Raw genomic sequence first — 15,203 nt, 5'->3', positions numbered from 1 at the left:
AACAAGTTTGCTCAGTTGGGGGAAGATGTTTTTTACAAATGAGGTATTGGCATTTGTTTATTTTATTACCATTCCAGTATCGTTTCCATAATCAATGAAGAAAAAAATTAAGAAGCTTAAATCATATCTCTTTTAGCCCTACTAAGGGAAATATAGCCGGTAAACTATTAAGGAATGTGGAACAGAGTACCTTACTAAGGAATTACTGTGATCTTCAGAACAGGGTCTCAGACCATGTCTGTTCCCTAGGTATCTGTGTAAAGTGAATATCATCTTTCAATAGCAATTGCTATTCTCAGCAGATGGTCCACATAAAGATGCTCACTCTTGGTGATCCACAAACCATACTGGAGATTGGCACTGTAAAAGGCAGCAGGAAATGCTCTGACTTATGGAGACCATGGTTCCTCTGGAACAGCAAAAATGCAGTTAAGTATGCAGTCCTAAAAGCAGATTCAAGAAGGATGAAAGTTCAAAAACTTACTTCAGTGCTCCATGGAAAATAGTCTTTGTTGTTGTTAAGTGAATCACCAAAAGTAAGATTTCTTTTAAAAATGAAAAAGTAGGCCATTATTTAGAATTTCTGGTTTTTCCTTTTTTGAATGTTATTTATTTATTTATTTACTTATTTATTTAACTCTTAAGGGAAACAAACTTCATATATACAGATTTAGGAACTTAGGGATACTTCCCACTCTACTCTCCCTCCAGCCCACTTAATGAATTCCTGCCTTTTATCTTGCTTTATTTGAAAAATGCAGTTGCATGTGACTAGCAAAATTAAGAAACAGGATTCTATAACTGAGGATGTAATTCTTTATCTTAGTTATGCAATCTGGAAAAAATAATCTGGTACTCCTGTCACCCTATGCTATGGTCTGAATATTTGGGTCTCCTCAAAATTTCTATGTTGAAATGCTCAGCCCTCAGGTTGTAAAATTATGAAGCAGGGCCTTCAGATGGTGATTAGGTCATAAAGACAGAGCCTTAAAGAATGAGATTAGTGTTGTTACAGGAAAACGGTGGCAGAGAAATTATTATTACCTCTGTTCTTGGTCTCACGTGGAAGAAGAATTTCTAAGTGGACAAGGCAAAGAGAAAAGCAAGATTTAAAGGTTTAAAAGCAAGATTTATTAGAGACAGAGACCTCCAGCCAGAGTGGCATGGAGGGGGGCTGCAAGAAAAGCAAACCCAAAAGATACCAGGCTTTTTTTAAGTACAATTTCGAAGAAAAAAAAAATCTTGACAGATTGGCATTCAGTTACTAGGTGGGTACAAAACCCATCAGAGGACCCGATTTACAATCCTTTTTCCTATCTGGCTCGTTCCTGATAAAACAAAAACCATCCAGAGGGTGGGATAGGTAACTTGTTTTCACAATAAACTGTGAGCTCAGCAGAAATCACCACTCCCTTGGTATTCTTATGGAAAATTTGGAAGCTCTCACGAAGTGGGGCGGTAGGCACTTCTGTCCTTGCTAAGAGACAACCCTTGGGGGAAGCAAGCACTCTACACCCCAGAGTCCACTGGGACCACCTTGACTGCCTATTAACCCATCTGACTCCTCACAGTGATTGAGCCATGAGTACAGAGCCTTAGTGAATGAGATTAGTGCCTTTATGAAAGAGCCCTAGGGGGCCACACTGTGGTATATTGAGTAAAGCAGCAGTCTGCAGTGCCAGCATCCCATATGGGCACCAATACCCAAAAACGTGAGAGATAATTTTTTTTGTTTACAAGCTACCCGGTGTGTGGTATTTTATTATAGCAGCTTGAACAGATTAAGATATCCGATATCATTTCTATCAATCTCATTCTTTAAAAATCTATTTTTCCTTATTTTGCAGCCGTTAAGTCTTCAGCCTGCTGTTTTTTTTTTTTTTTAAGAAAGATGACACTTCTCTCTCTGTTTTTTAAAGATTTATTTATTTATTTGAGAGGTAGAGTGACAGACAGAGGGAGAGACAAAGTCTTCCAGGAGCCTCCTCTGGGTATTTCATGTGGGTTTAGGGGCACAAGCACTTGGGCCATCTTCCACTGCTTTCCCAGGCCACTAGCAGAGAGCTGGATCAGAAGAGGAGCAGCAGGACATGAACCAGCACCCACATGGATGTGGCGCCACAGGCAGAGGTGTAGCCTACCATGCCACAGCACCAGCCACCTTTAGCCAACTTGTAAATGCTTAAGAGAATTGAAGATGTTGAAATTTATTTTTCAGGGATGTATTTTATCTTTTTTTTAACTTGCACATATACTTTTGATACAATCAATAATAGTGGAAATAAACAAGAGGCCTGGAAGGTGGGGAAAGGGAAAAACTTAGGGCATATTCAGAGGGCAAAATGGACAAGAATTGCTGATGTCTTTTGTATGGTGTCAAGGGCAGGGAACCTCAAGAGATTTACAGCAGAAAATATGTGAAGAATGAGGGAAGTGCAATATGTACTTTTTGAATGGTGATTTTGAAGTCTATGAGCGTCAGTTGGAGATCTCCAGTACATAGATGGAAAAAATATAGAACTAAGTCTCAAAAGAGACATTGTATGGTTTTGGCTCTTGAACTCATGCAGATATTTAAACCCCACCTGCATAAGTTAAATGTACAGAGAGTAAAAGCTTAATCCAATTATGGGATTTAAGAGAAGGGCACAGTGGGAGTTCTTTAGGTTATTGGGAGCAAGCTTTCAGATGATAATTCTCCTGAGAGGGCTGGTTATAAAAGCTTAAGCTTGGACCAGATCATGCTCTCTGCTTCCTAGCTCACCATGTGACCCCTACTCCACACATGCTATGCCTTTTCAATATGTTGCCCTTACCAGTGGGCCAAACCAATGGGGCCACACAAACTTCTACTTGAACTGCCAAAACTGTAAGCCAAACCAACTTTTTCTTTTATGAAGTTAGTTGTCTCTATTTCATTATAGTGATAGAAAACTATTACAAGATGTCCGAGTGGGCTGGAGATAAATAATTGAATAGTATTGGATAAAGATGATAATTGAAGATAATGGAGTAGAGAAAGATTCTATAACATCTTCTTTAATGTTTATTGATATAAAAAGAACAGATCTCGTGTTTTTCATAGATACAATTCTCAGAAGATAATCATACTTCCCTTTCTCCCTCTCTCCCTCAATCACCTCTCTTTCCTTTCTTTTTTTCCTATAATTTTTGCAATAACATAATTTCAACTTTGTTATCACAGGCTTAAATCACTACTAACCATAATGTTCAACAAGTAAAAAATACATCCTCTTAGTGTACACATTCATGTGTTCAGCAAAAGCTTTTAGGTATGTTATATGCTACAAATATAATGGTGAGAAGAAAATAACTTTATTGTTATTGAAAACACAAAGATGTTCAAAGTGTGAATTCATTTAAGGCAGAATGTCCTTTGGCATGGTCAAATTCAGTTTCTTTTAGGTCCTAGATTTCTATTTTACAGATTTTTGTGAAAAAATTTTTTTTCATATTTTGCCAGGCAGAGTTAGACAGTGAGAGAGAGAGGTCTTCCTTCTGTTGGTTCACTCCCCTAATGGCCGCCATGGCCAGCGCTGCGCTGATCCGAAGCCAGGAACCAGGTGCTTCCTCCTGGTCTCCCATTTGGGTGCAGGAACCCAAGCACTTGGGCCATCCTCCAATGCCTTCCCGGGCCACAGCAGAGAGCTAGACTGGAAGAGGAGCAACCGGGACTAGTACCTGGAGCCCCAACTGGTACTAGAACCAGGGTGCCAGCGCCACAGGCAGAGGATTAGGCAAGTGAGCCACAGCGCCGGCCGTGAAAAAATATTTCGTGAAAAAAATGTTACAGTTCTTCTGGTAGCTTGTTCAATCTCTTTTTGTTTTCTTTTTTGCCCTGCTGGACTTCATTCTGGCACAGGAATTTGATTATTGTATATTTCTTTTGCTCTTCATATAACCCATGGTTCACTTCCCAAATAGCCACAATGGCCAGAGCTGGGCTGATCCGTAGCCAGGAGCCAGGAGCTTCTTCTAGGTCTCTCAGATAGGTGCAGGGATCCATCTTCTACTGCTTTCCCAGGCCATAGCAGAGAGCTGGATTGGAAGTGGAGCAGTCGCGATTCGAACTGGCACCCATAAGGGATGCTGGCACTGCAGGCAGCAATTTTATCTACTAAGCCACAGCGCCAGCCCCAAGTTTTTATATTTCTTCATTACAAATTCTACTCCTAGGGGACCTGCTATTAGTTTTAAAAGAAGTTTATACTTCAGGCAGGATCGTCTTAAACAAAGCAAGGGCGTTTACTGTTTCATCAATCCTCACTAACCTGCAGTCCTTCAGCCTTATAATCTGATTCATGTGAAAAGCTGTCATCAGAAGGCAGTAGCTGTAGTGTACAGTTTCCCCAGAAATTGATTGTGACGTATCGTTCAGTAGTGGTGCCTCATGCCTGGGGCAAGCATTGCTATTTTTTATCTCATCTCATTTGTGTTCTTTTAGGTTAAGTGCCCTTTGTTAGGGAAATATACATATACATACATATAAATATATATAGAATATATATGATTTGTTTGGGAATGAATGTGGACAAACCTACTTTCTTCGTATGAGAGTTAGTTCCACCTTTTGAGATATTTAGGGGGATAAGTTATTTGTGATGAAGATTAATACAGTAAAATTTTGTATCTCATTATTTAGACTTATTGATCAGAAGGAAAGTGAAAGCAGTGTGAGAACCAACTGTAATTAAAAGTCTATAGGGTACTACATTAGCTTAAAACATCTAAATAGATTTCTCACAACAATTAAGGATAAATGTGTCCCTTGGTACATATACAGAATGAACAGCTTGGATTGTCTTATTCAATTTCTTACACAGTACAATAAACACAGACTAATAGAATTTAACCTTTAGTTTAAAGCAAAGTTCACATCTCTATGATAAAATCCAGTGGATCAAAAATCAGTGTTTTCACCTGACTTAACGTCTGATCCTTTTCATGACACAATAGATTTGATTGGTTCTGCTATCAAAGACATACAGAGCCAGCAAATGAACTAAAGTATGCATAATTCAGTGTCTGCAAGCTTATGAAATCTAGCTATCTCTTCATCATTACATTTTGAGCTATTTGTATGGTAACCAGATCTTACTAAAACAAGCAAACAAAACTATTATCTAAGAACGTCACATAAGCAGAATTATTCTATTATAGATAGAATGTCATAGATAAAATACCGATGCTTGTAGAAGTATTTGAGGCTTCTATTAACGTAATAAGTGTTTCTTAAAAAACAGTATTGGCCCATTAAAAAACATAGTTATGTCGATCCTCATGCTTCGGACTGAGCAGCTACTTCATGTGTCTTTTTAAATGAGTTGTCAGATCCTAAGATGCCTACAGATGAAGTCAGTGTGACTGCGCAGAAGAATGGTGGGCAGGGATGGTGTTCCTTAGATACTAGTCTGCAGCTCCCCTTCACTTCTCAGCCTTTCTCTGAGCAGTCAAAGCTTATATAGCTTTACACAGTCTCTTCATCCCCCAGGAAATGCATGAGCTTGATAGACTTTGATTCTTGTCCAATTCAAGGACAATGTGAATATCTGCTGACAGATTCAGCTCCGTGACAGCCTCTTCAGACAGACCTTCTGGATGCTTGACAATGGCCTGAAGACTACTGCCTGGGTTGCAGTCAGTGTCTGTTTTCCCTACTTGGACTGGAGAGCTGTTTGTTCATTCCAAAAGGGCAGAGATGTGGTGGCAGTGTCCTTAAGATCTTCAGTGATGGCTGCATATCTGCAATCCTTACTGAGGTTGCTTACAAGGGATGGTTGAGCTCCATCAGAGGTGTTAGGACATCCACCTCCAAATTTTTCCCTGGTCTTACCATGCTTGGCAGCAGTTTCTGCCTTATTGAGGCCAGTCAGACCCTGACACTACCACTCACTGAGGTGCCAAGTTCTCACTACTGGCAGCTACATCTTGTCAATAATCCAGCATTGTCCAGAGGATCCAAATTGCTCTGAGGTGAAGCAGATATTAAATTCATACCTGTCTGTGATGTTTCATCTTAGAATCATCTTCCAGGATCAGGTCATGGTTGTTCCAGCTACTGAAGTGGTTGCCTAAATTAAAAAAAAAAAAAGTGTTGTCAAGGTAGACATTTAGCCTAGAAGTAAAGACTCTGGTTAAGACTCCCACATCACACATTGGAGTCCCTGGTTCAATATCTGCTTCCAGTTCCTAATTAACTTTCCTACTAATGCAGATCTCAGGAGGTAGTAGTGATGGCTCAAGTAGTTGGCTTCCTGCCACCCAAATGGGAGATCTGGATTGTATTCCCAGTTCTTGTCGTCATACCTAGGTGAGCCCCACAATTTTAGGCCTGTGGAAGATGATCTACTCAATGTGAACTAACTTTTTCTCTCTCTCTCTCTCCTGTCCCCCATGTCCTCTTCCTCTCCCTCTCAAATACATAAATTAAAAAAACATGAGTTGTCTGTGAGAGTGAACAAATCAATGTGTCTAAGCATAAATTAATCCTTCTATCAAGTTTGCTAGCATCTTTTTTCTTCTCCATAAGAAATCATTTTTTACAATTATCTGAACATGAAAAATGTGAAGTATTTTATAAAGCTAAAAATACAACTCATTTAAAACCATATTGACTTGAATTGTTTCCTTTTTATAGAAGTGCTTGTACAGTACTTTTATCATTTTGTGAAAGTGAAATATAGCTTTATCTCTCTCTTTTCTGATGTTGCTTTTCCCTTACACTGAAAAATTATTTTAGGGTAATAGCATCATTTCTATTTCTACAACATTTGAAATGCTGGAAGATTCTAATACTCAAACTATTTTGAATTTGTGTAGTATATTGCACATGAGATAAACATAATAGTTATTTATAGGAACTAGTATTATCTAAAATTTATATCCATAAATCAGGTAAGCAGTTGCAGTTTGGAGGAATTATTTAAAAATATAGCTGAAGAAAAATTTGACATAAGTCATTTCAAAGATGATACTTTAATATCTTTAGTATAGAAATGTATTACTTCCTTTTATTTTGTAAGTTTTCTTTTTATATAAGCAAAACCAACCATCCAGCTTTATAAAAAAAAGCTTATCTCCTACTCTGTAATGCATATTTAAAACCCTTTTTATTTTTACTTTTTTAACATTTCACCAATTCACTTTAGTTGTAGACACTAACACACATAGATACTATTTTTGTAATACATATTTAAAAAGACATTGCATCATTCATCAATCCATAAAATCTGTTTAATGTCTATATGCTTCAGGCACTATTCTGAGCACTGTAGGTTTCATTAAGTTACTAAGGTGTCATTCATATTAAAACCAATGAATGCAGCAAACAGAAGTCATTACTCTTCTGGTCCCAGATTTCCAAGAACTACTGGAAAACATACTTTTGAAAGCTGCCTGTGCATGTCCACTAGTTCATATTTTCTACCTAAACCAGGGTTCTTAGTGCCTCTGGGCAACATTTTTATTAGTCCTCTTACTATTTCTTATTACATTATATTCAGAGATTGATTCAAAATATTCTCATTCTTTTCAAACTCCTAGTCCCACCGTATGCCATTCATAATTTTCCAGATATTATCTCAACTATTATTTGTTTAGGGAGATTGCCCAGCTTCTGCAGTTGCAGCCATTTGAGGAGTGAACCAGTGGATGGACGACTTTTCTCTCTGTCTCTCCCTCTCTCTGTCTGTAACTCTGCCTCTCAAAGAACTAAATTAAAAAATCTTAAAACATAATAATTCAACCTTGTTTTTAATCTTTACACTTCCAATATTTCTGAATCATTCTGTTCACTGTATTTTTATTCATATCTTTGAGGAATATGTATGTCTCTCATTTAAATTCCCCCCTGTCTTGCATCATTGCTATTTCTCTGTTTTGTCTTCCTGTATATCTATGTATTATCAGGTTTCCATTATTTTAGAAGAAAATAAAACACTCTACATATCTTAAATTTTGCTTTCCCTTCAGACATTTGCCAGAATTCTTCACTTTCTTTTCCTACAAACTACTTAAAAGACCATTTTATAACTGCTTTCATAACATGTCAGCTCTTTAACTTCTTGCAACCTGGAATTATCTTTTACAATGTACCTGATTCTATATGCTTAGAGGAAACCAGTGATTATCAAACTCTATTGTCTTTTGTCGGTTCAAACGTTCTATAAAGTTCCTGATTTATCAGGTATTTATGTTTTTTCCTGTTCCCATTTCATACTGCCTTCTCTTCTCTGTACACTTAGAATATCCAATTGTTACCTTTTTTAAAATTTTTGTATAATACAAATAACAAAAAAATTACTACCTTAGTTATTTTAAAGTATATGGTTCAGTGGTATTAACTACATCACCTTGTGCAGCCATCAGCGTCACCCATATCCAGAACACTCTTCAGGTTGTAAAATTGAAACTCTGTATCTACTGAATAATGATGCCCCAGTTTCCTCCTTTCCCAGTCCCCTGGCAAACATCATTATACTTTGTGCCACTATGAATTTGATGACTGTAGTTACCTCATATAGGTGGACTCATATGGCATTTGCTTTTGGTGACAAGCTTATTTCACTTGATTATATCCACAAGGCTCATCCATATCGTAGCATATGTCAGAATTTCCTTCCTTGTCAAGGTAGGATCACATTTCATTGTATGCCTGTACCACATTTTGTTTATCCATTTATCTGTCAATGAACATTTGGGATTCTTCTGCCACATAAATATATGCAAGATTTATTTCTGAGCTCTTTATTCTATTGCTATAATTTTGTCTTTATGGTAATATCACAATATTTTGCTTTTGTTTTTGCTTTTGTTTTGATCGTTGTACATTTGTAGTAAGTTTGGAAAACAGAAAGTGTGAGATTTCCTAAAATATTCTTCTTTTAAATATTAATTTGGCTATTTCAGGATCCTTGGTATTCAGTGTGAATTTTAGGATGGATTTTTCAATTTCTATAAAAAATAACATGGAGATTTTGATAGGTGTTGCATTGAATATGTGTATTGCTTAGGAAGTATGGAAACATTAACAATATCTTTTGGTCTGTGACATGGAATGTCTTTCCACTTATTTGTATCTTTTTAAATTTCTTTCAGAGAAGTTTTGTAGTTTTCAATGTGCAATCCTTACACCTCCTTGGTTAAATTTCTATGTGAATGTTGTTTTGATACTATTGCAATAGAATTTTCTTAATTTTTTTTTAGTATTGTTCATTGTTTTTGTTCAGTTACTCTATTGATTTGGGGTATTGATTTTTTTATCCTATACCATTACTGAATTTGTTTATTAGTCCTTACAGTTTTTTGTGTGCAATATTTAAGATTTTCTACATATAAAAATCATAAATTGTGCAGAGGTAATTATGTTTCCATTTTTAATTTGGATGATTTTTACTCCTTTTCCTTGCCTAGTTGCTCTGACTAGGACTTTCAGTACTCTGTTGAATAGGAGAGTTGGAAGTGGCCACCTCTATGTTATTACTAATCTCACAGAGAAAGCTTGCAGACATTCCCCATTGAGTATGATGTTATCTGAAGACTTTTCATACATGACCTCATAAACCTGAGGTAGTTTCCTTCTATTTCTACTTGATTGAGTGCTTCCCCATGAATGTTGAATTTCATTCAATGCTTTTTCTTTATCAATTGATAGGGTCTATTATTCTTTTAATTCTGTTAGTATTCATGTTCTGTTGATTAATTTTTGAATGATGAAGCCATTTTTGCATTCCAAGAATAATTCCTAATTGGTCTGGGGGTGTACTCCCTTTAATATGCTGTTGAGTTCTGAATTTTATTTGACAGTATTTTGCTGAGGAGTTCCATTAGGGATATTGCTATGTGGCTTTCTTAACTTCCTTTTTTAAAGATTTATTTATCTATTTGAAAGACAGAATGACAGAGAGAGGGAGAGGGAGAGATCTTCCATCTGCTAATTTATTCTCCAGATGCCTGGGTTGGGCCAGGCTGAAACCAGGAGCCAGGAATTCTGCCTGGGTCTACAACATGGATGGCAGGGGCGCAAACACCTGGACCATCATGTGCATTAGCAGGAAGCTAGATCAGAAGTATGGAGTAGCCGGGAATCAAACAAGCACAGCAGTATGGGATTTGGGCATTCCAAGGGTAGACTTAACCTGCTGTGCTGCATCTGTCCCTAGTTTTCTTTCCTTTTACTGTCTTGGTCTGGGTTTGTTATCAGAATAACAAAGAATATATAGAATTATTTGGAAAGTGAGCCCTTGCCTTCACATTTTTGGAAGAGTTTGTTGATTGGTATTTATGCTTCTTTAAATGTTCAACAAACTTCACCCGTAAAGCCATCAGGTCCTGGATTTTCTTTGTTGGGAAGATTTTGATTACTGATTCAACCTCCTTACTAATTATAAATTGGTCCTAATTTTCTATTTTTTCAAGATTCAGTCTCTGTAGGTTGTATGTTTCTAGGAATTTGTCTATTTCATATATGTTGCCTAAGTTTTTGACATAGTTCATAATACCCATAATTTTTCTTACTTATGTAAATTGATTGTAATATTCCCTTTTTCAGTTCTGATATTAGTTATTTGACTCTTATTTCTTAGTAAGCTGCATAAAAATTTTATGTATCTCAGGAAGGCATTTGGTACGGTACTTAAATCACTGCTTGTGGCACCCACATCCTATACTGGAGTGCTTAGAGTCAAGTCCCAATTCTGCTCTCCCTTCCAGCTTCCTGCTAATGCACATCCTGGGAGGTAGCAGGTGATGGGCTCAAGTAGTTCAGTCCCTATCCCTGATATGGCAGACTCACACTGAGGTCTCAGCTCTTTGCTTTGGTCTGGCCTAGCCCCAGCTGTTACAAACATTTGAGGAGTGAATCAGTGGATGGGAGATCTTTGTCTTAACCTCTCTTTTTGTCTCTCTACCTTTCAAATAATTTTTTTTATAAATCCCTATAATTTTCCTAATTTTTTTTTCCTATTTTCTATTTTGTTTATCTGTGCTCAATCTTTATTTTTCCCATTTTCTGCTTTCCTTGGAGTTAGCCTGTCCTTTCTCTAGTTCTTTAAGGTGTAAATTTTGATTATGGCTTTGGTATCTTTCTTCTTTTAAATGTAATCATTTAAAGCAATCTGATTCCCTCTTAGCACTTTTTTTTCTGTATCTCCTAAGGTTTTGTATGTTATGTTTTCATTTTCATTTGTCTCAAAATATTTTGTTATTTCCCTTGTAATTTTTTCTTTGACCAATAGTTGTTTAATAGTATGTTATCTTCCACCTATTTATGAATTTTCAAGTTGTTCTTTTTCTTTGGTCAAGTTTCATCTCATTATGGTTGCAAAAGATGTTTTATTTTACTTCAGTCTTATTAAAGTTTTTCAGATTTGTGTTGTGGTAAAGTATATGGTCTATCCTGGAAATTTTTCCATGTGTACTTGGAGAACAATATGCACTCTGCTGCTGTTGTGTGGGGTGTTAAGTACAGGTCTGGTAGGTCCATTGGATCTTTAGTGTTGTTGAAACCCTATGTTTTCTTATTGATGCTCTTTCTGATACTTCTATGCATTATTGAAGGTGAGACATTGAAGTCTCTTACTATTTTTATAGAGCCGCCTATGTTTCTCTCCAATTCTGCTGGTGTTTGTTTCATATGTTTAGGAGCTCTGATGTTTGGTATGTATTTAATATATGATGCATATATGGTTTTTTTCATAATATGTGTTTTCATAAACTCTTTGGAGACCCTCTTATATACATGGATTTAAAAAATTTTTGCACCTATAAAAGCTTACATTTTAATTCCATTTTACAAAAACTTTTTGAAGTATCTTCATATATTTATAATAACTACATATTACTGATGAATTGATCTTCATCAATATATAATGCCTTTGTTTCTTGTAACAGTTTTTAGTATGAAATCTATTTTCTTGATATTACTATAGCCATCTCTACTCTCTTTTGATTACTATTTGCATGGAATATCTTTCCCCATTCTTTCATGTCCAATCTATGTGTCTCCTTAGATATAAAGTGAGTCTGGTGTGTGTGTGTGGTGGGGGGAGGGGACTGGCATTGTGGCCTAATGTGTTAAAGCTGCCACCTGCGATGCTGGCATTCCATATGGGCACCAGTTCCTGTCCTGGCTGCTCTACTTCTGATCCAGCTCCCTGCTAATGGCCTGGGAAAAGCAGCAGAAGATGGCCTGGGTGTTTGTGTTCCTGTCACCCATGTGGGAACCAGATGAAGCTCCAAGCTCTTGTCTTTTTTTTTTTTTTTTTTTTTGACAGATAGAGTTAGACAGTGAGAGAGAGAGACAGAGAGAAAGGTCTTCCTTCCGTTGGTTCGCTCCCTAAATGGCCGCTACAGTCGGCGTTGTGCTGATCCGAAGCCAGGAGCCAGGTGCTTCTTCCTGGTCTTCCATGCCAGTGCAGGAGCCCAAACACTTGGGCCATCCTCCACTGCCCTCCCAGGCCACAGCAGAGAGCTAGACTGGAAGAGGAGCAACCGGGACTAGAACCCGGTGCCCATATGGGAGGCTGGCGCTGCAGGCAGAGGATTAACCAAGTGAGCCATGGTGCCAGCCCTAGCTCTTGTCTTTATTGCGGCCATCTGGGAAGTAAATCAAGAAATGGAAGCGCGCTCTCTCTCTCCCCCTCCCTCTGTGTGTGTGTCTCCCTCTCTGTAACTTTCACTTTTTTTTAAAGATTTTTATTTATTTATTTGACAGGTAGAGTTACAGACAATGAGAGAGACAGAGAGAAAGGTCTTCCTTCCATTGGTTCAGTCCCCAAATGGCCACTACGGCCAGAGCTACGCTGATCCAAAGCCAGGAGCCAGGAGCCAGGTACCTCCTCCTGGTCTCCCATGCAGGTGCAGGGGCCCAAGCACTTGGGCCATCCTCCACTGCCTTCCCAGGCCACAGCAGAGAGCTGGACTAGAAGAGGAGCAACCGGGACTAGAACCCAGAGAACAGGTCTATACAGCCTATATGGGGAGAACAGGTCTTATACAGTTTTGCAGAGATAAGGAAGTGGGAGTGACAAATCCTGTTAGGGTGGGGGTGGAGCTGACACTTATGATTGGGCCATTTGGTCACCTGATTTCTAGTAAGCCAGGCTGGGCTTAGAATGAAGCTTATTGTACAAAAATGGCGACAGGGTCAGAGCCTAAGATGGTGCTACAGATAAGACTGTACCATTTTACTAGCATTGATCTTATCACATTTAGATGCACAGATCAGATTTGAATCATCTTTATAACCCAATAAATAATACTATATATTTTTTCATATAAAAACACATTGATTTAGTATGATTCCTAGCAAGTGATAACCAGCTGAGTAAACTCCCGCTCCCTCTCTAAAGCTCAAGTGAAGTCAACATATGCTAATAAGAGAAGAAATTAAAGCCAAAATCTATGTAGGATAGGGAGGAATTAATGGTTATCGGTGGCAGAATCTTCTTTTTGCAGGTCTCATAATAAGTGTGGTGATAGACATCGTGAACAAAAAAGAAAAATATTCTTGGAAGAAACATTATCCTCTTTGTGTGTGATAACTCCTATTTCTTTCCTTTGATAGACAGAAGACAACAATCTAACCGTCTATTGTAAACTGTTTTGATGAATATGTTTTAAGATGAATTGAACTAATACAATACAAAAAGTGAATTCACCTATAGACTCCCCACTGCTGCTTTAACTACTGTTTGCATTAATGATAGGACCCAGCTTCAATTACATCTTATTTGTAGCTGAAAGAAAATAACTCAAAATTACTGCTGTAATTTTTTAGAAACTCTGATCTTAAATGAATTCTATTGGTTGTTACTTATGGATTTGTTCAGACTTTTTTTTGTGTGGAGCTTCTTGTGAACTACTATGACTTTTTCACTGGATTCTGTCTTAGTTGTTTCAAAGAATTAGAAAAAATATATCCATTTAAAGCATTGTATCTATTGATTAATGTGTTAACAATTTTTAATCTACATCAACTGTCTCTTACTTTCCAAATGTTAGTTTGGAAGACACCATTCCTCACAGAATAAAACAAATTAAAACAAAACAGTTGAGGAAAAACACTTGATTACTTATGTTTGTTCTTAAAAGCACTCACATTTGAAGTGAGTTGTAACAGAGAGTCACAAAAGCTGTCATTAATACCTCAATGTTTCCATTAATTATGGCACACTCGGAGATACTTTTTCATTCTAGGTACCTTAACGTTAATATTCAGTTCGCTTTTAAACTCTGTGTCAGGTGGCACACAGCTTCGGCTATCATTTACTTTTCAATGCTTCCAATGTAAAATAAAATTATATGAAATTGCGGTTGTGCCTGAGTCTAGAGATTAATGAGGTCAAATGTGAGATTGAAACCAGTGAAATTCAATAGCCAATAATAACATATGTACCCCGATCACACAAAGGAAGAGGGACATCGAGAATGCAAACATTTTATCCTGGGATGATAGAATAGCACCAGAACAGCAGTACTAAAGTTAAATTGGAGTAAAACCCTGTTTCATTTTCGATTTCAAATAGGATACCATGACATTTTAGTGTTCCTTTAACTGTGTTCATTTTCACTAGGAAGATAATGACATTCATTTATCTTGAAAATTCTCACTAAGTATCAGCTATGTCCCAGGTACCATATGTTATAAGCTATTCTTGCCATCAAGAAGTTTGCAGTTTAGTTGGAGAAGGCACGTACATGAAGGTTCAGGCAACACTACAGGTCTGATGATAATACAGCAAACACCAATAAATATGTAATCTCTCAATTTTAGAGCAAGTGAAGTTCTAGAATCCAGGAGCTGGGAACTCCATACTTGTCTCCCACACATGTGGCAGGGGCCCAAGTAGTTGGACTGTCTTCCGTTGCTTTTCCAGACACGTTATCAAGGAGCTGGATCAGAAGCAGAGCAGCCAGGACTTGAACTGTTAATCCTAAGTTTGATGTGGGCATTTTAGGCAGCCATTTAACCCACAGAGCCACAATACTGGTCCCAGAACAGTTTTTTTTGTTGTTGTTGTTTTTTGGTTTTTTGTTTGTTTGTTTGTTTGTTTTGTTTTTTTTTGACAGGCAGAGTTAGTGTGTGTGTGAGAAAGAGAGAGAGAGAGAGAAAGGTCTTCCTTCCATTTGTTCACTCCCCAAATGGCCACTAAGGCCGGCGCGCTCCAAAGCCAGGAGCCAGG

At 37.5% G+C, this 15,203-nt stretch overlaps 1 protein-coding gene and 1 pseudogene across 6 annotated transcripts in view; one reads left to right on the top strand and one right to left on the bottom strand.

Annotated features, from left to right (window-relative positions):
- PCDH11X (protocadherin 11 X-linked) overlaps positions 1–15,203 on the top strand; it is a 754,441-nt gene that overhangs the window by 486,625 nt on the left and 252,613 nt on the right. The gene's annotated exons all lie outside the window — the stretch shown is intronic.
- LOC127484939 (probable phosphoglycerate mutase 4) overlaps positions 5,446–15,203 on the bottom strand; it is a 33,359-nt pseudogene continuing 23,601 nt past the window's right edge.

This window comes from Oryctolagus cuniculus, chromosome X (genome assembly GCF_964237555.1).
Source record: "Oryctolagus cuniculus chromosome X, mOryCun1.1, whole genome shotgun sequence".
NCBI lineage: Eukaryota > Metazoa > Chordata > Mammalia > Lagomorpha > Leporidae > Oryctolagus > Oryctolagus cuniculus.
The sequence above is the reverse complement of the archived record's forward strand: the minus strand, read 5'-3'. Positions and strand labels throughout refer to the sequence as shown.